General features: G+C 43.6%; 1 protein-coding gene across 1 annotated transcript in view; it reads right to left on the bottom strand.

Moving 5' to 3' along the window:
• Nucleotides 1–23,837, bottom strand: part of GJD4 (gap junction protein delta 4) — a 48,870-nt gene that overhangs the window by 20,296 nt on the left and 4,737 nt on the right. Inside the window, exon 2 of the mRNA XM_049885047.1 lies at nucleotides 3,801–3,888. The gene's annotated coding sequence lies outside the window, so the exon portion shown is untranslated. The remainder of the gene's footprint in view (nucleotides 1–3,800; nucleotides 3,889–23,837) is intronic.

Genomic DNA, 23,837 nt, shown 5'->3' with positions numbered 1-23,837 from the left:
GGAAAGAGGGGGGAAAAAAAAAGGAGGTCCAGATATATTCAATCATTTATTACAAGCCAACAAAGAACCCTTCCTGTTAGCTGAATCTGGGTTATGGAAAGCCTCCTTGAGTGCTAATCCATTCTAATCCCAACACTACCTTCAGGCATTTTCCCTGGGAGATATGACCAAATTTAAAAAGATTAAATGTATGTGTGTAGAGTAGATGCTTTAGAAGGATTTTCCCGAAGAGCGGCTCCTTTCTCATCCTAAGTGGGGTTTCGTAGGATTTACTCATTTAGTTAACCATAATGAGTATGAATCACTCCAAAAAATAATCTTTTTTCCTGTTTTTAAAAGTAGTCTCCTAGTGCAAGCCCAGAGATGACACCCTACTTACTGAGAATGGGAGACACCTGCCTGCACTAGCTCATGACAAGCCTGATTGGACCTCAAAGGAGATTCTAGTTTTGTGTAATGTTAACAGTGACCTCCCCAGGTATTCATTCTTGTGGGTTCCAGTTGAACCTGGGGGCCTTGTAACCACTCGGGCTTAACTGGGATGACTAAGCAGCTACTCGATGTTTGTAAGACCAAGCACTAAGACTTCAAGATGAAATATAGCCAGCAAGAGCTTAATGGTTAATTGGATTAAAAAATTGAAAGGCAGAGGCATAAGGAAAAATACAACATGAGATATCTTTTAATCTGTGTGTGTTCTGTATTTCAATCTTATTGTGAGCTTCTTAAGGCCAAAACTGAATCTGTTAAATTCTTTTCCTGTCACCCAGGATAATGCCCTAGGATAGTACGTTTACTCAGTAGATTTGCATTGATAAAGATGATTGTCTTAGTTACCTAGTGCTGCTATCACAGAAATACCACAAGTGAGTGGCTTTAACAAATAGAAATTTATTTTCTCACAGTTTAGGAGGCTAGAAGTCTGAAATCAGGGCACTTGATCTCCAGGAAGTCTTTCTCCTTCTGTTGGCTCTGGGAGGATGTTCTTGTCTCTTCAGCTTCTATTCCTTGGCTCCTTGGTGATCTTCATGTGGCCTGGCATCTATCTTTCCCCATCTCTGCTTCTTCACTTGCTTGTTTAATCTCTTTTCTATGTCAAAAGAGATTGACTCAAGACACACCCTACATTAAAGTAACAAAGAAAATCTATTCCCTAATGGGATTATAACCGCAGGTGTAGGGGTTAGGATTTACAACACGTATTTTGGAGCTGGGGAGGAGGACACAATTCAATCCATAACAATGACCTTGCAAACATCCGTGTAACAATTTGTTTTTTAGTTTAAAACAGCAGCATGGATGTCGTTCTGTCCTGAACGGCTAGTTTCAAGTCTTTGGAAGCTTTTTTATGAGGTGCAGATGCACTTTAAGGTTTTTATGTGTTCTTGATGAACTGATCCTTTTATTATTATAAAATGTTCCTCTTCATGTTTAGCTATATTCTTTGTCCTGAAGTATATTTCTTCTGATGTGAATATAGCCATTTTCATCATTACATTTGCTTTCTTTTAAATGCTTGTGCGTATTTAGAATAACTGGTTTTAAAGCCCTTGTCTGCTAATTCCATGATCTGGATCTACTACTTCTGGACCGATTTCTACTGGCTAATTTTTCTCCTCATTATGGATCACATTTTCCTGCTTGTATACACATCTAGCTGTTTTTCCCAGATACTGGACACCATGTAAGCTATGTTGTTGAATGTCTAGATTTTGTTACCTTCCTTTACAAAGTGCTGAGTTTGATTTGACAGGCTGTTGTTTGTGTATTAGCTTGATTCATCTGAGGTTTACTTTAAGCTTTGTTAGGGTGGATCGAGTTTAGTCCTGCTACAACAGTGTGACATTTCCAGACTCTTTACGGAATTTCTTAAGGAGCCCCGGTGGCACAGTGGTTAAGCGCTCGGCCTCAAAACAAAAGGTCAGCAGTTCAAACCCACCAACAACTCCACAGGAGAAAAGACTTGGTGAGCTCCTCCTGTAAAGATTTCCCTAGGAAACCGATGGGGCAGTTCTACTCTGTCCTACAGGGTCACTAGGAGTCAGAATCGACTCCATGGCACACAACAGTTTAGCCATACTACTAAGGTGTGATGTTTTCAGAGTCTTCACTGAATGTCTTAGGTGTTTAACAAGGTATCCCCACTCTGGCTGGTCAGAACTTAAAGTTCCCCTACCTAATGTGCAGAAACCAGATTACCAGTGGGAGGGGGAAGTGGGGAGTTATTATATTACTTAAGGGGTACTGAGATTTTGTTTACGTGGTGAAAACATTTGAAAACGGATAGTGGTTGATGGCTGCGGAAGATGGCGAATGTAATTAATGCCATTGAATTTTACACTAGAAACGGTTGAAATGGCAAGTGTTTTGTTATATATATTTGTTTATCACAAACGAACAAAAAAATGTCTCCCTGCCCTGTGTGAGACAGGGAAATTGTTGAACTTACAGCTTCCTGGAAGTTGTTCTTTCCTGGCCCTATGGGACTTCATGTTTTATATACACAGCTTAGTTAGTATTCAGCCATAGACTCAAAGGGACTTCTGTGCAGATTTCTGGAGCTCTTTCTCTTTGTCGTTGTTGTTGTCAGCTGCTGTTGAGTCGGCCACCAACTCCTGGCAACCCCATGCACAAACAAATGAAATGCTGGCACCATCCCTGTGATTGGTTACTGATTAGATGACAATCTGTGATCCATATGTTTTTCACTGGCTAATTTTTAGAAGTAGGCTGCCGGGTCTTTCTTCCTACTCTATCTTAGTCTGGAAGCCCTGCCGAAACCTGTTTAGATCATAGCAACACGCAAGCTTCCACTGACAGACAGATGGTGGCACTCATGAGATACACTGACCAGGAGTAGAACCCAGATCTCCCACATGGGAGGTGAACAGCCTACCGCGGACCACCATTGCCCCCGTTTCTCTGTGTAGCTCCCTCCGTTCTGGCATCTTGTCCCACACATTCCAGTCATCTCAGCCTCCCAAATCTGATCTCAGTGAGGCCTCCATGCTTTGCTAGGGTTCCCCTGGGTGCAGTCCAGAAAGTAGCTCCAGGCAAAAAGCAGAAGAAACTGTAAGGCTCCATTCATTTGCCTTCTTTCAGGGATCATGGTCCTGTGCTGCCTGTATTACATGTCTGAAAACATCTGCTTCAACTATTTTTGGTTATTTATGGGGGAAAGGGCTAGGGCCCAAGTCCAAAACCAAAAAAAAACCCATTGCTGTCAAGTTGATTCTGACTCATTGTGACCCTATAGGACAGAGTAGAATTGCCCCATAGGGTTTCAGGGGTTGTACTATTTATGGAAGCAGACCGCTACATCTTTCTCCTGCAGAGTAGCTGGCGGGTTCAAACTGTCAACCTTTTGGTTAGCAGCTGAGCATTTAACCACTGCACCACCGGGGCTCCCCTGGGGTAAGTCCAGCCCCAGTTATTCAGCCATAGCCATTGGTAGAAATCTCTGCTTCACGGCCTGTGTCAGCCTTGACCCCAGCCTCCCTTTTCTCTGGGGACAGAGAGGACAAGCAGGATCTCTCAATCCCACTACTCTTTAAGGTGCCCTTTGCTGTGTGGAGACATGTGTTTGCTGCCAGCACTCTGCAAGCACCTTGACCTGTGGCCCATGAAAAAGATAAAGTAAAACCTGGTACAATCGCCTGTGGAGCAGACTGTGAACTCTTAGGAAAGAAACAGAACTGAAAAGGGAGAGAATGCAAGAGGAGGAAAGGGGAAGGGCAGGGAAGGGGGAGAGAAAAAAAATTACAAAAGAAGACAGATTTGAAAATAAACAAGTGTTTTACCTTTCCATGAATTGCTTTTCCAAAGAACCAGGAGGGCTGTGAGCCTTGAGGCAAGGATTTCTGTTTCATGCACTGCGTTTGCTCTCATCTGCAAGGAAGGGCATGTTTATAGTAAGGAATCCTGACTACAAGACAGTCACTATCTACAGTGAAGACATTTCAACTTAAGAACTAAGAAATGAAAAGTTGTCAAAAGAAGACAATGGATTTTGGCATCGGAGTGATGGCAGGTGTTGAATGCTGGAGACTTCTGAGTTGAACTTGTTTCTGGATGAGCATTCTAGCTGTGCTGTGTAACACAGCTAACACATTGTAGTTCCCTTCAGTTTCCACAGCACAATGGCTTCCTGTGGGCAGCCTAGTACATCAGTACAAAATCCATCCTAAAGGACAACAGTTGTTGAGTTAAAATGAATTTCTACTTGGATTTCAGGCTTAGCTCTTAAGAAGCAAAACCAGACTGTCGCCAAGATTGCCAGAGTAATCTAAAGGTTTTTTTCTGACAAAAGACAGATGCGTTGAAATTAAATGTGCTTTTGTTGTTGATGTTTTGTTTTTGGCTCAGTGGAAAAGATTTGGGCGTGCCATTATTCAATGGAAAGCCTAAACCATGAACTGAAACAGGATGGGGGTGCAGGGTGTTGCACGGGAGGATTTGTCCACCATTGCTCAGGGACAGCCACAATCTAAAACTAGCAATTTTCCTTTCATCCTTCTTTTCTATTAAATTGGGACACTGAGGCAGACCAGGAAGTAAAGATGTCCAAAGATGTCTCAAAGAGAGCTGTTTCAACAGGCTACGGGGAACGAGATGTAAGTGACCCGGAAGAGTGTGCGCATGAGCTGCTGACAATGACTGTGTGAACCGTGCTGCCATTTGAAGCTGACAGGAGAAGAGACTCCACTTACAGGATGATTTCAAGCCAAGAATTTCTATTAGCCACTGGTCTAAGGTCATTTTTCTGAGCGGGAAGGCAGTGTTGGCTGGGTTCTTCTACTTGGTCCATCACTCTCCTTTCTGTCAGTGGGGTAACTCTGCAGGTGGTAACACTCGTTGACTCTGCACTAAGGACAGGCTGTTAGGAGGTATGGGAGTCATCAGGGCCTGTGGGGAGGTGCATTTCCTGACTGACACCTTCAAATCCAGGATCTAAACAAAGAGGTGGATGCCTTGCCTCCCTGCAGGTGGTGTCAAAGCAGCAGGAGCAGCTGAGCCCTGTGACCTGGAGAGTCAGTGTACACCATGGTGTCCCCACTGTGGTTGTCTCAGCCCTCCCCACGAGCCCCCTGCCTTCTTTCTGTTCTGTGACTACCATTCTGAGGTCCAAGCTAGAGAAGAGGGTAGCTCAGATAAATTCAGCAATGGCAAAGCCAGCAACTGATAGTTAATGGATGAAGGTGCTCTCTTCAGATGAGGGAATACATGCAGAAAGAAAACAATATGGCCACTGCTGTCTAAGAATTTGTAATCTCAGGGGAAGGGAGAGGCAGAGAGAAGGAAGAGGAGGAGGGGGAGAGAGAAAAAGGAGGAGAAAGGAGAAAGAAGAACAGAGAAAAGAAAGACAGAGAGAGAGAGAGAGACTCTAAGACAAAATTAAGTGTTAAACCTAGAAGGAACCTTAGAAGCAAGCCATCTGTCTCAACACCTTCAGATTCAAAGAGGGAAAATTTGCCCAAGACCACATAAGAATTTGGGATCAGAGATACCTGTTCCGGGACTGTGATCTTTCCACTTAACCGCAGAGCCCTCCACACACACAAACACATATGCGCACACACACATATGTATGCACATACACACATATGCACATACATACATGGAGACTCACCCAAACTTTGAGAGGGATTTCCTGTCTAGTCCTCTGAAGGGACAGAGGCCTGTCCCGGGGAAGTGCGTGCAATTCAAACAGTACTTATGGAGGTCATGGGGCCTTCTCTGGAGACTCCAATTAGAAGCAGACATGGTGGTGCAGCAGATACTCTAAATGTGATTTACTGGGGTACCAAAAAAAAAAAAAAACCCTTTGCTGTTGAGTCGACTCCAACTCACAGCGACCCACTAGGACAGAGTAGAACTGTCCCAGAGAGGTTTTAAGGCTGTAATCTTTACAGAAGCAGACTGCCACATTTTTTCTCCCACACAGTGGCTGGAGGATTTAAACCACTGACCTTTCTAATAGCAGCCAAGTGTCACCAGGGCTCCTCTTTACTGGGGTACAGACACTTTATATAGGAGCCACAGGGAGCCCCTGGGTGGTACAGTTAATGCACTCAGTTGCAAACCAAAAAGTTGGAGGTTTGAGTCCACCCAAAGGCACCTTGGAAGAAAGGCCTGGTGATCTAAGAAAAAGTCAGCTATTGAAAACCCTATGGGAGGCGGAGACAAGATGGTAGAATAGACAGATGCTTCCGGTGAGCCCTTTTTACAACAAAGACCCGAAAAAACAAGTGAAACAAGTATATTTATGACAAGCTAGGAGCCCTGAGCATCAAAGGCAAGCTTAGAAAATGAACTGAGGGGAAGGGGAGGGATAGACTTTTCAGAAGCGGAGAGGAGTTACTGGACCTGAATTGTGGGGACCCCTCAGGCACCATTCCCAGAGCATCGGCGGTGGGCTGGTACTAATGCTCGGCTGCAGTTTCCTCAGAGAGAAGGAGCCAGCTACACAGCCTACTCATGCCTCCGGAACCAGAGAAGAAAGGCAAAACCTAAGTGCTTGTGTACATTTTACTGCGCTGCCCCCCACCCCCAAGTTGGCTTCAGGGGCTGAATTCCCTGGGCCTGAGAAAGGCCTTGTTGAGCACCCAGAGCCATCCTCCCGGCCTTGGAGAAGGAAAAGATTTGCAATCGGGGGAAAGATAATCGGCCAGCTCCACTAACTGGGGAAGCTCAGGACAGAAGCAGCTCCTGTCCAGGCATAAACAGTCCATAGATTTTGAGTACCTTTCCCCTCTGCATGGACTTGTGTGGGCCTATTTCAGGCGAATAGGGTCTTGTTGGTAAGCTCCAACCATTTCAGTTGTGCGGTGGAGAGGTGGCTGTTTGATGTTTCACATTTCTTTGCCTATTAAACAGGGTCCTCACCTACCCACATCAGAGGCCTAAGGACTGGTGGCTCCACTCAGGTCACCCAGCTACCCGCAACACAGACCCAAGGATAACTGGTACCTCCAGTCCTTACAACAAAAAACATCGGGTGCCCATGGTCTGTGTGCAGAACCCACCCAAGTGTATGCTCTAGGGATCAGGGACACGCTTCCCTCAGAGACACATGGGGGACAATTCTCAGCCCCCTGCCTTGTTCAGAGTGTGAACCCCTACTGCGACCAGATACTGGTACCTACACCAATCACCCCTGTCCCTCTAAGACTGTAGGACACAGCCTGTACCACACACTTGATGATCAGCTACCTTGACACCGGAGCTGAATTCATACAAGAAAAGTGGATGGACTCCTAGACTGATACACCTGAAAACAGTTCTAGCCATCTGGGGATAGGACGTCAGAGCTCCAAAGGTGAAAATAATCAAAAAAATCCATTTGGGCATACCAAAACAAAACAAAGCAAGAAGCTATGACACAGTAAGCAAACATAAAATAAACTAATATAAGAACTTCTAGATGGCTTGGAGACAACAGTCAATATCACACCGCATGAAGAAACAGACCATGATCGCCTCAACAAGCTCTCAGAACAAAGAATCAAGGGATCTTCTAGATGAAAGTGCATTCCTGGAATTACCAAAGGCAGAATACAAAAGATTAATATACAGAACCCTTCAAGACATCAGTAAGGAAATGAGGCAATACGTAGAACAAGGCAAGGAACACACAGATAAAGCAATTGAAAAAATTAAAAAGGTTATTCAGGAACATAGTGAAAATTTTAATAAGCTGGAAAAATCCAGAGACAGACAATAATCAGAAATTCAGAAGACTAAGAATAAAATTACAGAAGTAGAAAACTCAATAGAAAGTCAGAGGAGCAGAATTGAGCAAGTGGAAGGCAGAATTTGTGAACTTGAAGATAAATCACTTGGCACTAATATACTTGAGGAAAAATCAGACAAAAGAATTTAAAAAAATGAAGAAACCTTAAGAATCATGTGAGACTCTATCAAGAGAAATAACCTACGAGTGATTAGAGTACCAGAACAGGGAGGGATAACAGAAAATACAGAGAGAATTGTTGAAGATATGTTGGCATAAAACTTCCCTGATATCATGAAAGATGAGAATATATCAATCCAAGGTGCTCATCAAACTCCACGTAAGGTAGATGTTAAAAGAAAGTCACCAAGACATATTATAATCAAACTTGTCAAAACCAAAGGTAAAAAGAGAATTTTAAGAGCAGCTAGGGATAAACAAAAAGTCACCTACAAAGGAGAGCCAATAAGAATAAGCTTGGACTACTTGGCAGAAACCATGCTGGCAAGAAGGCAATAGGATGACTTATTTAAAAAATTGAAAAAAAAAAATTGCCAACCAAGAATCATATATCCAACAAAACTGTCTCTTAAATATGAAGGAGCAATTAGGACATTTCCAGATAAAAAAAAGTTTAGAGAATTTGTAAAAACCAAACTGAAACTACAAGAAATACTAAAGGGAGTTCTTTGGTTAGAAAGTCAATAATATCAGGTATCAACCCAAGACTAGAACACTGGACAGAGCAAGCAGAAGTCAACCCAGACAGGGAAATCAAAAAAACAAAACAAGATTAAAAAAAAAATCAAAACACGGTAACGGTGATGTTATTATGTAAAAGAAGACAACATTAAAACAATAAAGAGGGACTAAGAAATGTAGTTATAGATCTTCCATATGGAGAGGAAGATAAGGTGATACAAAGAAATAAAAGTTAGGTTTAAATTTAGAAAAATAGGGGTAAATAATAAGGTAACCACAAAGGAGACAATCTATCCTACACATCAAAAAACAAAACACATACACACACACACAAAAATAGACTCAGCAGAAATAAAATCAACAACAACGAATATGAGGAAAGGACAATATATAAAGATAATCTACTCAGCACATAAAATTAATTGGAAAAAAGAAACTGTCAACAACACACAAAAAAAGACATCAAACGATAGAACTAAATTCATACCTATCCATAATTACACTGAATGTAAATGGACTAAATGCACCAATAAAAAGACAGAGAGTGCCAGAATGGATTAAAAAAACACAATCTGTCTATATGCTGCCTACAAAGAGACACACCTTAGACTTAGAGACACAAACAAACTAAAACTCAAAGGATGGAAAAAAATATATCACCCAAACAACAATCAAAAAAGAGAAGGAGTGGCAATATTAATTTCTGACAAAATAGACTTTAAAGTTAAATCCATCAGAAAGGATAAGGAAGGACACTATATAATGATTAAAGGGACAATACACCAAGAAGATATAACCATATTAAATATTTATGTAACCAATGACAGGGCTGCAAGATACATAAAACAAACCCTATCAGCACTGAAAAGTGAGATAGACAGCTCCACAATAATAGTAGGAGACTTCAACACACCACTTTCAGTGAAACACAGGAGATCCAGAAAGAAGCTCAATAAAGACATGGAAGATCTAAATCAACCAACTTGACCTCGTAGACATATACAGAACACACCACTGAACAGCAGCCAAGTATACTTTCTTTCCTAAGGCACATGGAACAGTCTCTGAAATAGACCACATATTAGGTCATAAAGCAAGCCTTAGCAGAATCCAAAACATTGAAATATTAGAAAGCATCTTCTCTGGCCATAAGGCCATAACAGTGGAAATCAATAACAGGAAAGGCAGGGAAAAGAAATCAAACACTTAGAAACTGAACAATACCCTGCTCAAAAAAGACTGTAGATTATAGAAGACATTAACGATAGAATAAAGAACTTCATAGAATCCAATGAGAATGAAAACACTTCCTGTCAGAACCTTTGGGACACAGCAAATGCAGTGCTCAAAGGTCACTTTATATGAATAAATGCACACATCCAAAAAGAAGAAAGGGCCAAAATCAAAGAATTAACCCTAAAACTTGAAGAAATAGAAAGAGAGCAAGAAAAGAAACCTTCAGGCACCAAAAGAAAGCAAATAATAAAAATTAGAGCTGAACTAAATGAAATATAAAACAGAAAAAAAGTTCAAAGAATTAACAAGATGAAAAGCTGGTTCTTTGAAAAAAATCAACAAAATTGATAAACCATTGGCCAAAGTGACAAAAGAAAAACAGGAGAGAAAGCAAATAACCCAAATAAGAAATAAGATGGACGATATTACAACACACCCAACTGAAATTACGATGAAAAATTCTACTCTAACAAATTTGAAAACCTAGAAGAAATGGATGAATTCCTAGAAACACACTACCTACCTAACTAACACAAACAGAGGTAGAACAATTCTAAATAGACCCATAACAAAAGGAGGTTGAAAAGGTAATAAAAAAAAAAAAACTCCCAACAAAAAAACAGCACTGGCCCGGATGGCTTCACTGCAGAGTTCTACCGAACTTTCAGAGAAGAGTTAACACCACTACTACTAAAGGTATTTCAGAGCATAGAAAAGGACGGAATACTCCCAAACTCATTCTATGAAGCCACCATATCCCTGATACCAAAACCAGGTAAAGACACCACAAAAAAAGAAAATTACAGATCTATATGCCTCATGAACTTAGATGCAAAAATCCTCAACAAAATTCTAGCCAATAGAATTCAACAACGTATCCAAAAAATAATTCACCATGACCCAGTGGGATTCATACCAGGTATGCAGGGATGGTTCAACATTAGGAAAACAATTAATGTAATCCATCATATAAATAAAACAAGACAAGAATAACACGATTATATGAATTGATGTGGTAAAGGTATCTGAGAAAGTTCAACACTCATTCATGATAAAAACTCTCAACAATATAGGAATAGAAGGGAAATTCCTCAATATAATAAAGGGCATTTATACAAAGCCAATAGCCAACATCATCCTAAATGTAGAGAGCCTGAAAGCATTCCCCGTGAGATTGGGAACCAGACAAGGTTGCCCTTTATCACCACTCTTATTCAACATTGTGCTGGAGGTCCTAGCCAGAGCAATTAGACTAGATAAAAAATTAAGGGCATCCAGATTGGCAAGGAAGAAGTCAAAGTATCTCTATTTGCAGATGATATGATCTTTTACACAGAAAACCCTAAGGAATTCTCAAGAAAACTACTGAAACTAATAGAAGAGTTCAGCAGACTATCGGGATACAAGATAAACATAAAAAATCAGTTGGATTCCTCTACATCAACAAAAAGAACATCAAATAGGAAATTGCCAAATCAATACCATTTACAGTAGCCCCCAAGAAGATAAAATACTTAGGAATAAATCTAACCAGAGACATAAAAGACCTATACAAAGAAAACTACAAAACACTTCTGCAAGAAACCAAAAGAGACCTATATAAGTGGGAAAACATACCTTGTTCATGGATAGGAAGACTTAACATTATAAAAATGTCTATTCTACCAAGAGTGATCTATACATTGAATGCAATTCCGATCCAAATCCCAATGACATTCTTTAATGAGATAGAGAAACAAATCACCAACTTCATATGGAAGGGAAAGAGGCCCTGGATAAGTAAAGCATTACTGAAAAAGAACAAAGTGGGAGGCCTTACTCTACCTGATTTTAGAACCTATTATACTGCCACAGTAGTCAAAACAGCCTGGTACTGGTACAACAACATATACATAGACCAATGGAAGACAGTTGAGAATCCAGAGATAAATCCAACCACATATGAGCAGTTGATATTTGACAAAGACCCCCAAACAGTTAAATGGGGGAAAAGAAAGTCTTTTTAACAAATGGTGCTGGCATAACCATCCAACTGAAAAGAAATGAAACAATACCCATACTTCACTCCATGCACAAAAACAAGCTCAAAATGGATCAAAGACCTAAATATAAAATCTAAAACGATAAAGATCATGGAAGAAAAAATAGGGACAATGTTAGGATGGCATAAACATTATACAAAACTTTACTAACAATGCAGAAGAAAAACTAGATAACTGCGAGCTCCTAAAAATCAAAAACACTTATGCTCATCCAAAGACTTCACCAAAAGAGTAAAAAGATTACCTACGGACTGGGAAAAAGTTTTTAGCTATGACATTTCTGGTCAGCACCTGATCTCTAAAATCCAGATGACACTGCAAAAACTCAATGGCAAAAAGACAAATGACCCAATTAAAAAATAGGCAAAAGATGTGAACAGACACTTCACTAAAGAAGACATTCAGGTAGCTAACAGATACATGAGGAAGTGCTCATGATCGTTAGCCATTAGAGAAATGAAATCAAAACTACAATGAGATTTCATCTCACTCCAACCAGGCTGGCATTAATCCAAAAAACACAAAACAATAAATGCTGGAGAGGCTGTGGAGAGACTGGAACACTTACACACTGCTGGTGGGAATGTCAAATGGTACAACCACTTTGGAAATCGATTTGGTGCTTCCTTAAAAAGCTAGAAATAGAACTACCATATGATCTAGCAATCCCACTCCTTGGAATATATCCTAGAGAGATAAGAGCCTTTACACAAACAGATATATGCACACCCATGTTTATTGCAGCACTGTTTACAATAGCAAAAAGATGGAAGCAACCAAGGTGCCCATCAACGGACGAGTGGATAAATAAATTATGGTATATTCACAGAATGGAATGCTACACATCGATAAAGAACAGTGATAAATCTGTGAATCATTTCATAACAGGGAGGAATCTGGAAGGCTGAGTGAATTAGTTACAAAAGGGCAAATATTGTATAAGACCACTATTATAAGAACTTGAGAAGTAGTTTAAACAGAGAAGAAAATATTCTTTGATGGTTACTAGAGGGGAGAGGGAGGGGGGATGGGAGAGTGGTACTCACTAATTAGATAGTAGACCCAGAACTACTTTAGGTGACAGGAAAGACAACACACAATACAGGTGAGGCCAGCACAACTGGACTAAACCAAAAGCAAAGAAGTGTCCTGAATAAACTGAATGCTTCGAAGGCCAGTGAAGCAGGGGCAGGGGTTTGGGGACCATGGTTTCAGGGGACATCTGAGTCAATTGGCATAATAAAATCTATTAATAAAACATTCTGCATCCCACTTCGGAGAGAGGCATCTGGGGTCTTCAATGCTAGCAAGCAGCCATCTAAGATCCATCAATTCACCTGGATCAAAGGCGAATGAAGAACACCAAGGACACAAAGTAATTATAAGCCCAAGAGACAGAAAGGGCCACACAAACCAGAGACTACATCAGCCTGAGACCAGAAGAACTAGATGGTGCCCGGCTACAACCCATGACTGCCCTGACAGGGAACACAACAAAGAACCCCTGAGGGAGCAGGAGAGCAGTGGGATGCAGACCCCAAATTCTCATAAGACCAGACTTAATGGTCTGACTGAGACTGGATGGACCCCAGTGGTCATGGCCCCCAGACCTTCTGTTGCCCCAGGACAGGAACCATTCCTAAAGCCAACTCTTCAGACATGGATTGGACTGGACAATGGGTTGGAGAGGGATGCTGGTGAGGAGTGAGCTTCTTGGATCAGGCGGACACTTGAGACTATGTTGGCATCTCCTGCCTGGAGGAAAAATAAGAGGGTGGAGGGGGTTAGAAGCTGATGAAATGGACGCGACAAGAGAGAGTGGAGGGAGGAGCAGGCTGTCTTATTAGGGGGAGAGCAACTGGGAGTATGTAGGAAGGTATATATAAACTTCTGTGTGAGAGACTGACTTGATTTGTAAACTTTCACTTAAAGCACAATAAAAATTCTAAAAAAAAAAGAAAATCCTATGGAGCAGAGTTCTACTCTCACACACACGGGATCACCATGAGTTCGCGTAGCCTCGACTAGATGGCAGCTGCTTAAGAGTAAGAACAAGTGAGAGAGACCCACAGAAGGAAAAACTGGCAATGAGGCTACTTGAAGCTAGCAGACCTGGCATTCCCTCTTGCTCCAGCCTCTTCTGTGTGGTGGAGAGCCTTTCCACCAGCACAAAGTAGGCCCTGCTTAGGGGTGAATGCCTTTGTGTTCCTGTGGTGCCTAAGAGCTTAGATGGGGGCTATTTTTGAACAACTTTGCACACAGGAAGAATAAATAGCCCCTGCTTAACTCCAAGTTGCTTTGAGGCCAGCTATATAAATCTTTGGATTATCTTCTGATATAGAACATCCATGGGGCTGTCTGTCTTTCTTTTACATTTCTCAGAGTTCTCTACCTGTCTTCTTTTTCTCCAAGCTTTTCATCCAGTTTTAGGTGGCCACCTCAGCCTGCCTTCGAACGCTTCCAGCTTTGTTTCATGGAACATAGAGTCATTTCCCTCTAAATTGGGCTAATTAACATAGTTTTAACTTCTGCAACTTTTCTCCGTAAAATGCCTCTTCTCACTTTATAATATCAGGAGCAGTACTTTATACTGACAAGGTGTCTGCTATTTGAGAAGTGTGTCCACCCCCAAAGACGCATGGATCCTCAATGGGGTGAACTATAAGCTCTGAACACCCACGGTTTTCATCTGCTATAAGCCTCTGAAGTCTTCTTCAGCACTGCTTCTTTCAAGTTTCTCTTACTCTTGGTGGAAGAGTCAACGGTCATCTTCTTCAAGGTGAGAAGCATTGTCTTCTTTGCCCTAAGTTTCAAAGTCTGTCCAGGAACAGTTTACATGGCATATTTGCATGTTCAAATTCTATTCATCGACTACTTTTAATTCAATGAGTGGCACATGGCAGGCCTAGTGCTTGGTACTAGAAATACTATGAGGGACAGGTCATTGTCCCAAGGAGTTCACAGTGTAGCGTGAGCAACAGAAAGGCTAACTGGTGATGTCTGGCCCAGCAAGGGTGTGTGGGAGAATTCCCACCTCCCATTTAGAAAAACCAGGTTTGATTCTCAGCCAGTGCACCTCAAGTGCACCACCACCTGTCTGTCAGTAGAGGCTTGTGTGTTGCTATGATGCTGAACAGGTTTCAGTGGAGCTTCCAGACTAAGACAGACTAGGAAGAAAGGCCTGGTGATCTACTTCCCAAAATCAGCCAATGGAAACCCTATGGATCACAACAGTCTAATCTGTAACCAATCATGGGGATGGCACAGGACCAGGCAGCATTTGGTTCTGTTATGCTTGGGGTCAACATGAATTGGGGGCTGACTCAACGGCAGCTAACAACCATAACAAAGGGTGTGGATGTCTGGATTCAGGCTCTTCCAAAACAGTGGCTAAGAGGTGTGGCCAAGACGGCAGAATAGTTAGATGCTTACTGTCATCCCCCTTGCAACAAAGACCCAAAAACACAAGTGTTAATTTATTATATATGACAATCTAGGAACCCTAATCATGGAAGACAAAGCTGAAGAACTGGACTGAGCAGCAGGTAGAAGGAGAGACAATTCGAAAGCAGTGGAGAAGTGCCACTCGCGAGGTCAGCAGTGCTCTGCTAGCCGAGTCTGTGCAGCACACACAAGATCCAAAGACGAACCCCACCACGTCAGGTGCAGCCAAGCATCAGCGAATCTGCTCACACCTCCAGAACCAAGTAAGAGCGACACCAGACCTGTGAAAGTTAAGTGCAAGCTTCTTACCTACCACGCGGTGGCAAAATAACGCCTCCCTCACAGAGCTGGACGCTGGAAAAGTGCTTCCTTCCCTCACCCCGCTCCACTCCAGGAGTAGTCCCATGGCATTCAACAAGGCCATGCCCTCTAAGCTGGGAATTCAAGGTCCCCCCCACCCCTGCGCCCACTCCAGTCCCATGGCATTCAACAACACCGTGTCCACTAAGCCAAGAACTCAGGGCTGGTTGGGAGGCCCTGCCCCTTTGCCCAGTCACTGGAGTAAGAGATCCACAGACTTATAGCACCCTTCACCCCTGCCTAGTCCTGTGTGGGCCAATTCAACACCACACACCCTCATTAGCATCAAACAGCAGGGCATATGCCTGAAGCCCCTTTTCTCCCATAGCAGCCAAGGGGGAGCTGCAGATTCATGACATTTGACATTGCACCATCCCCTAAGCATGGGCCTCACCCACCCGCACCAGGGGCCTGAGGGCTGACAGTACCACCCACTCCATCTAGCTACCCACAACAGAAGTCTGAGAATAAGTAGTGCCTCCCAGTCCCTCTAGCCATAAACACCAGGTGCCGAAGGACCAGCTGCAATACCCTCCCCCGCTACACACTCTAGGGGGCAGGGACACACCCTCCATCCAGGCATCCGGGGACAGCCGTCAGCCCCCTGCCTCGCCCCACACATAGCCCCCTACGGCAGCCAGATACTACCTGTGCCTGTGCAAACACCCCTCCACAGCCCTGTCCACCTAGGACTGTAGGTGAGAGTCTGCACCACACACTTGGTGACCAATAATGTGGATGCCTCATAACTATATCCCTGCAAGAAAAGTGAACAGACTCCTGGACTCACACGCCTAGTAGCTGCTCTGACCACCCAGAGACATGAGAGCTTCAAAGATGCCAACAACCAAAGTAGCTCAAGTGCTGAGCCTACTTGGATATATCAAAACAAAGTCAGATCGCAGTAAACAAACATACAATAAATAAATATAATAACTTATTGATGCCTCAGAGACAATAGTCAACATCAAAACGCATAAAGAAGTAGGACAAGATGGCTCCAGCAAGTGAACAAAACAAAGAACCAGACAACCTTCCAGAGGAAGATTAAGGCAATGGAACTACCTGAGAAAGAATTCAAAAGACTAATACACGGAGCTCCCCAAGAGGTCAGGAAGGAGGTCAGGCAAAACTCAGACCAAGCCAAGGAACACAAAGACAAAGCAATAGAAGAATTCAGGAAAACAATACGAGAACAAAATGACAGAATAAACAGCCTATTAGAATCCACACAGAGACAGCAGCTAGAAATCCAAATGATTAACAATAAAATTTCAGAATTAGAAAACTAAATAGAAGGCCTTAGGAGCAGGATTGAGACAATGGAAGTCAGAATTAGTGAGATTGAAGATAAAACCCTTGACATCAATTTTTTTGAGGAAAAAATCAGAAAAATAAAAGAATGAAGAAATCCTAAGAATTATGTGGGATATTACCAAGAGGAAAAACCTAACAGTCATTGGAGTACCAGAACAGGAGGGGATAACAGAAAACACAGAAAGAATTGTAGATTTGCTTGCAGAAAAATCCCCTAATGAAAATGAGAAGATTATCTGTCCGAGAAGCTCAACGAACCCCATACAGGGTAGACCCCAAAAGAAAGTCACCAAGACATGCTATAAGCAAACTTGCCAAAACCAAAGACAAAGATGGAATCTTGAGAGCAGCTAGGGATAAATGAAAAATCACCTACAAAGAAGAACCAATAAGACCAAGCTCTGATTACTCAGCAGAAACCATGCAAGCAAGAAGGCAATACCAAAAACCAGACCAAACCTGTGGCCGTCAAGTTGATTCCAACTAACAGCGACTCCATAGGACAGAGTAGAGCTGCCCCATAGGGTTTCCAAGAAGCACCTGGTGGATTCAAACTGCCGACTTTTTGGTTAGCAGCTGTAGCTCAATGGGACAACAAATATAAAGCCTTGAAAGAAAAAAATTGCCAGCCAACAATTATATATCCAGCAGAATTGTTTCTCAAATATGATGGTAAAACTAGGTCATTTCCAGATAAACAGAAGTTAAGACAATTTGTAAAAATCAAACAAAAATTACAAGAAATATTAGAGGGAGTCCCTTAGTTAGAGAACCAACACCAGACAACAATCCAAGGCAAGGACACAGGACAGACCAAACAGTTATCAACCCAGACAGGGAATTCACAAAAACAAATCAAAGCCCAAAGAGTGGCCATATTGCCTCCTGAGGGACACATCAGGGAGGGCAGCAGAACGACCTGGGCTGGAGACAATGTCTTAGAAATTCTCAAATTGAAGGCCCGCTGTTAAGTGGCATGCGTATTGGAGGGGTTCCCTTGACTTCTCAACAATAAGTTTCCATCTTCATTATGTATATCACAGCCTCTCACAAGGTGCAGCTCCCCTTATGCAGATGTAAGACCTCTGCTATGACGTAGAAGGTAGCAACTTCTCTGTGGAAAAATAAAGGCTTGCTGGAGCAGAGACAGGAAGTATCTACAGACTCAATCCACCATAAACACACCTTTTCCATAATTCCTACATTCTGCTCCCACCTCCTCCTTCTAAACAGAATTTGAAGCCCTGTCCCCCTAGATGCAGCTACCCCTGTTTACACCTTAAGCTACTTGTTCAAGACAATTTTGCTAGCGTGAATGAGGGCCAGCACTTTGCATATCAACCACTTTGACAAAACCTTTATCTGTCGGAACCACCAACAGGAGACTGGAGCGATTTTGTCCTTTTCAAGTCAGGCCCCCCTGGGCGTGGGAGGAATAATGCTCAGTAGGTGGCAGCTGGCTTGCCTGGGATGGTGTCCTCCAAGAAAAGCCAGAGGGGATGTGATCATTAAGACCTCCTGAATCAACATGAGCATGGATCAGCTCCCACAAAGCTGGCATTTCTACTCTGCCCTCACCTGTGCCATTCTAGAGCCTCTTCCCTCCTCCTCTCCCTTCTCCAAGGCCTGCTGGCTCTAAGCACTCGCCTTGGGCTTGGGCTGGGACTCTAAATACATAAATGCAGTGCTGAAAAATAACTGGATCCCCTCCCAGGCCATGTGCAGTGCCCCAGTTATTCTAGGACATTCTCCTGCAAACCAGCTGCCCCTGATTGCCGCAATATTTCCATAGGAGTGCCAAGTTGTCAATCCAATTCATAAGAAGCTGACAAATTTTTGATCTCAGGGTTTAAGAATGTTGTTGTTAGGTGCCGTACAATGGATTCTGACTCACCGCGACCCTATGTACAACAGAACCAAACACTGCCCAGCCTCACAATCATTGTTCAAGAATAGATCTTCTTATTCTAACAAGTATCACATGCAGGCAGAATTTGGGTGGGGAAAACACTTTAATGCAATTTGACACAGAAACTCTTCCTACTTTATAACAGATCACACAGAGAACAAAATATTTACTCAAAAACCAAAGATATTTCAGCAACTAGTGGCCAGGTGGTGTAGTGGTTAAGAGCTCGGCTGCTAACCAAAAGGTCGGCAGTTTGAATCTCCCAGCCACTCCTTGGAAACCCTGTGGGGCCATCCTACTCTGTCCTACAGGGTTGCTATGAGTTGGAATCAACTCGATGGCAACGGATTTTTTTCAGGGACATTCAGGAGAAGCCCAGGTGATGCACTTGTTGAGCACTCAGCTGCTAATCAAAAGGTTGGTCATTTGAACCCACCAGCCACTCCACAAAAGAAAAGACCTGGCCATCTGTTCCCTTGGGAACCCTGTGGGGCAGTTCTGCTCTGTCATATAGGGTAGCTCTGAGTCAGAGTTGACTCAACGGCAACGACAACGACAAGAGGGACTTTCAGGTTTCCCCAGTATTTGGTTCCAAGAGTGGTAGTGATCACTGAGACTCAGGTGAAACGGGGGCAATGGGTGCGGTAGTGGTAGAGTCCCCGCCTGCCATGCTGGAGGCCCGAGTTCTATTCCCAGCCAGTGCACCTCAAGAGCAGCCACCACCCATCTGTCAGTGGAGGCTTGTGTGGTGCTGTGATGCTGAACAACTTTCAGCAGAGTTTCCAGGCTAAGCCTAGGAAGAAAGGCCTGGTGATTCCGACAGGGTTGCTAGGAGTTGGGGCTGAGTCCTCGACAGCTAACAACAACGAGCAAAGGCCGTGGACCCCGGTCGGAGACAGCAGCGGGATGAGCTTGATGTTGCCTAAAATCGGGCTAACTGGGTGTCAGGGGCATATACTTCCTGCAGGGGTACGTGTTCTCTGTAAACTATGAAAAGAATGGGCCTAGGGAGACAACAGTCGTGGACGGATATGGAGACCCTCTTGCCTTGTTAGTGTTAAAGTTTGAAGCAATGGCTCTACGGTTTCTGTTTGTAACACAATATTAGCTTTCAAAAAAGTTTCAGAAAGAGATAAATCAAGCAACTTGCAAAAGTAAAAGTCCCCTAGTGGAAAAAATAAAATAAAGGATCTGAGTATGCTTTATTTTGAGCAATTTCTGCTCTCAAGTACTGAGTGAGATAACACTTTGTAATCGGAGCTAAAAATTTCAAGCACAAATTTACAATTTCATGTGCAATATGCCTGGCTCAAGACCAGCTAGCGAATCTTTCAAAGCCCCCATTTATTGGGACACGAAGGTAGAGTCGGAAGAAGGTGCTGTGAATTAATGAGCTGGGATACGGAATGAGGCAATGGACTGGAAAATATTTTAATTAGTATTCAGTACCGTGAAGACGGCGCAGGACTGGGCAATGCACTGTTCTCTTACACTGAGGTGGCTGTGAGCCGGAGCTGACTCAACAGCAGCCAACAACAACGGCTGCTACCGTCGTTGCTCAGTCCTAGCTTCCGGTAGTGCCAGGCGTTCCTTGGCTTGGACATGTGTCCTCGCAGGCCCGTCTTCCCTCCGTGTCTGTCTTTGTGTCTCTATCCTCTTTTCTAAGGACACCTCTCATACAGGGTTAGAACCCACCCTACTTCAGTGAGATCTCATGCTGACTGATAACATCTTCGATGACCCTGTTTCCAAACAAGGTCATATTCACAGGTATCGGCGTCAGGACTTCAACATATCTTTGGAATCCATAACAGTACCTCACTTAGAAAAGAGAGCAAATACTGCCTTTGACCAGGTGATCCAACCCATAGGACTTTTGAGAAAATCAGGTCTCCTACTTATTTAGTGGGAGAGTCAGACTCCTATCACTCTTTTCAGCTGACTTCAAGACAAGGCTGCCATTTCCACCTCCAGATAGCCATAACTCTTAGAAGGTCCTTCCTTACACGGAGCAGAAATCTATGTCTGTAACTTTTCCTGACCACTAGCTCCAGTTCTGCCCTCTAGAACAAAGTTTACTTAAGAGGTAAATTTCCTCCGTCTTTCATCTTCTTCATTCAGTCCTTCAAAGTTCAGATTTCTCAAGACCTCCCAGCATAGAAGCTGAGTCCCGTCCTCCATTAGTTATTTTATTCACTCATCCATTCAACAAATACGTTTCAAGACAGAATATCCTTGATTTCATAAAGCTTACGGTCCTATGGGAGTCTCTGGGTGGCACACATGGTTAAGCACTCAACCATGAACCAAAAAGTTGGTGGTTAAACCCATCCCTAAGGGCCTCAGAAGACAGGCCTGGGGATCTACTTCTTGGACACTCTACAGAGTGCAGTTCTACTGTGCACACATGACATGGCCCTGAATTGGAATAGGCTTGACAGCAACTGGTTTGGTTTTGGTTCTATGATCTTATGGGTGGGGTGGAAGATAATAAGTTTCTAGCCTGGAGGAAGTACTGGCTGTTATTTGGACAGAGCAACAGGCACCATAGCAACCCTGTATTAGAACAGGCTTTAAACCCATACTCATCGATCAAGGAGAACTTCACATCATAGCCAGGGTCAGGCAGAGAGGTTCCATAGCTAATGGTCAACCAAACCCTGAACACCCCAGGTACTGAAATCCCTGAGCTGCATGTTTTCCAACATCCCATATGAGATAAAAGCTGTCCCTTGCTTAGCAAGCAATAAATTCAGTAGAAGAGGGGTAGGCTCTTCCTTCGATGGGGAGACAGACCATTTAAACCATAAGTAAATAAGCTGGGTACTTTCAGATAATATGAAAGTAGTTTAGAATTAGGGGTACCAATGAGTGATGGGGTGGGGAGTAGGGATTGGTGCTACTTTAGCTGAGCTGGCCAGAAAAGGTCTCTGAAGAGATGACTTTTGAGCTGAGACATGAATAATGACAAAGAACAATCCGTACTAAGATAGCCAGTGAAAGTCATGGGCTGGGCAATTTTTGCCCTAGAGTACATTGGATCAGCAGGAGAGTGGCAGGAAGAGGAAGGGGAGAAGAAAGTACCTCTTAAATGTTTGCAAGATCAAATTTAAAACTGAGAAATTCCAAGTACAGAAAACAAAACAGAATGAAAAACAAACCCACAGTCAAGCAGAAACTATACCTGCTGAAGCAGAGGCCGTGGGGCCAGGGGAGGGGAGAGGCAGGTGGTGACTACCTAGGAAATTCCCGAGTTCCCAGGTTCTCTAACACACTGAGGACGGAGTCCTGGTGCAGAGCAGCCAGTCGGCAATTTCCAATAACAACTCCTAGATTTCTATAAAATGCCTGTAAACAGGGCAGATCCACCATCTGTGTGGTCTCTGAATTTAGCAACCATAAAAATAACGGAGTCCCAGCACACCATTCGTACTTATAAGCAGATTTTTTGTGAAGTATTTTTTTAAAAGCTGAAATCTTGCAGCTGTCTCTTTTCCCGGGATGACACCACTGGAGATTTACGTGTGCAGGTGTCGCTGCCTTGGTGGCATCTGCAGAGTAACTGGAAGACCTCTTGGTTGCTGACTACGTGACCTCTGCCAAGGCACGCAGCCTTCCTGAACCGGAGCTCTGTCTGGGAAGCAACGGGCAGGCCATCTGCTCCTCTACATCATGGGGTGGCTGAAGAGATGAGTGACAATGTTTTGTAATTGGAAATGCCCCCAAATATAAGGGATCAGTATCATATTTTTGGGCGGGGTGGGGGGAAGGCGGGGACACAGTTATGTTTAAGGCAAGTAGATTGAATGAGACTGTCCAAACCTCCCTAGTTGACTTCCAAAGTCTTCCATAAAAAGGTCTCTATTTCCTACTATTTCACTAATTACATCTCTGTGGAGACTGGTCTCTCCCCCACACTGCCCCTCCGCAGTGTCAAGGCAGAGAAAGGCAGAGACAGAGAGGGAGTCCATTTCTATCTGGCACCTGGGCTCATACACCCCTGCAGTGGTATTCCTTTCCTTCTCATTTACGCACATGGCACACACACCCAGTTGAAGTCCTACTTCTTTCCTCATGGCCGTCCATCTTCATGGCTTAACTTCTGCTCGAATCCTCTGAGCTTCTGCAGTCTGCCTTTCACTCACCCCCTCACTCTCTCACACTTGTTGAGCCCTGAAGAGTGCGGCCACCACCACCTATCTGTCAGTTGGCTGTACTGTGGTGGCTTGTGTGTTGCTATGAAGCTGGAAGCTATGACACCAGTATTTGAAATACCAGCAGAGTCATCCACGGTGGACAGGTTTCAGCGGAGTTTCCAGACTAGGACAGGCTAGGAAGAAGGGCCTGGTGATTTACCTCTGAAAATTGGCCAGTGAAAACCCTATGGATCACAACAGGACATTGTCCCATACAGCGCTGGAAGGTGAGGCTCCTAGGTCGGAAGTCACTCAAAGTACACAGTGGTGGCAACCATGGACTCAAGCATGCCAAAGACCACGAGGATGGTGCAGGAGCCATGTTTTGTCCTGTTGTACGTAGGGTTGCCCTGAGTCAGAGCCAACTCTATGGCAACAACAAAAGAGCTGGGCAAGGGCTGAGAGCTGGGCGCAGCCGAGCACTAGTGGTGCCGGGGCAGCAGCAGGACAGTAAACACACCAACAGGAGAAGCCACAGTGAAGAGAGCTCTGCAAAGGATTAAAGCAGGTCGATGGGAGAGTAACACGGGGCCAGGGGTCAGAGAAGGCTACTTGGAGGAGGTGACATTTAAGCGGCTATGAGTGAGAAGAATGAGTGAGGCAAACTTCTAGGGGAAAACATTGCTAGATGGAAGTCACAGCCGGGGAGAAGTCCTACTCTGGGACTGAACTCGGTGTACTCAGAGAACATTGGGCCAAGGGGAGAAATGGTATTTTTACAATAAGGTGACTCCCCATTCTGGAAAATGGCCGTCTCTTTCATTCAGGTCTTTTTTGACGGCTGCCAGTAAAGTTTTAGCATTTTCTTTCTTTAGTCTTGGGTGTTTCTTGACAAGTTTATTCCTAACGAATGGCAGTGAAGGGCCGTACAGCACAGTGAGTAAAGACGGGCTGTGCTT

The sequence above is a fragment of the Elephas maximus genome, chromosome 4, assembly GCF_024166365.1.
Source record: "Elephas maximus indicus isolate mEleMax1 chromosome 4, mEleMax1 primary haplotype, whole genome shotgun sequence".
Classification (NCBI taxonomy): Eukaryota; Metazoa; Chordata; class Mammalia; order Proboscidea; family Elephantidae; genus Elephas; species Elephas maximus.
This window is presented reverse-complemented; position numbering and strand designations above follow the sequence as displayed.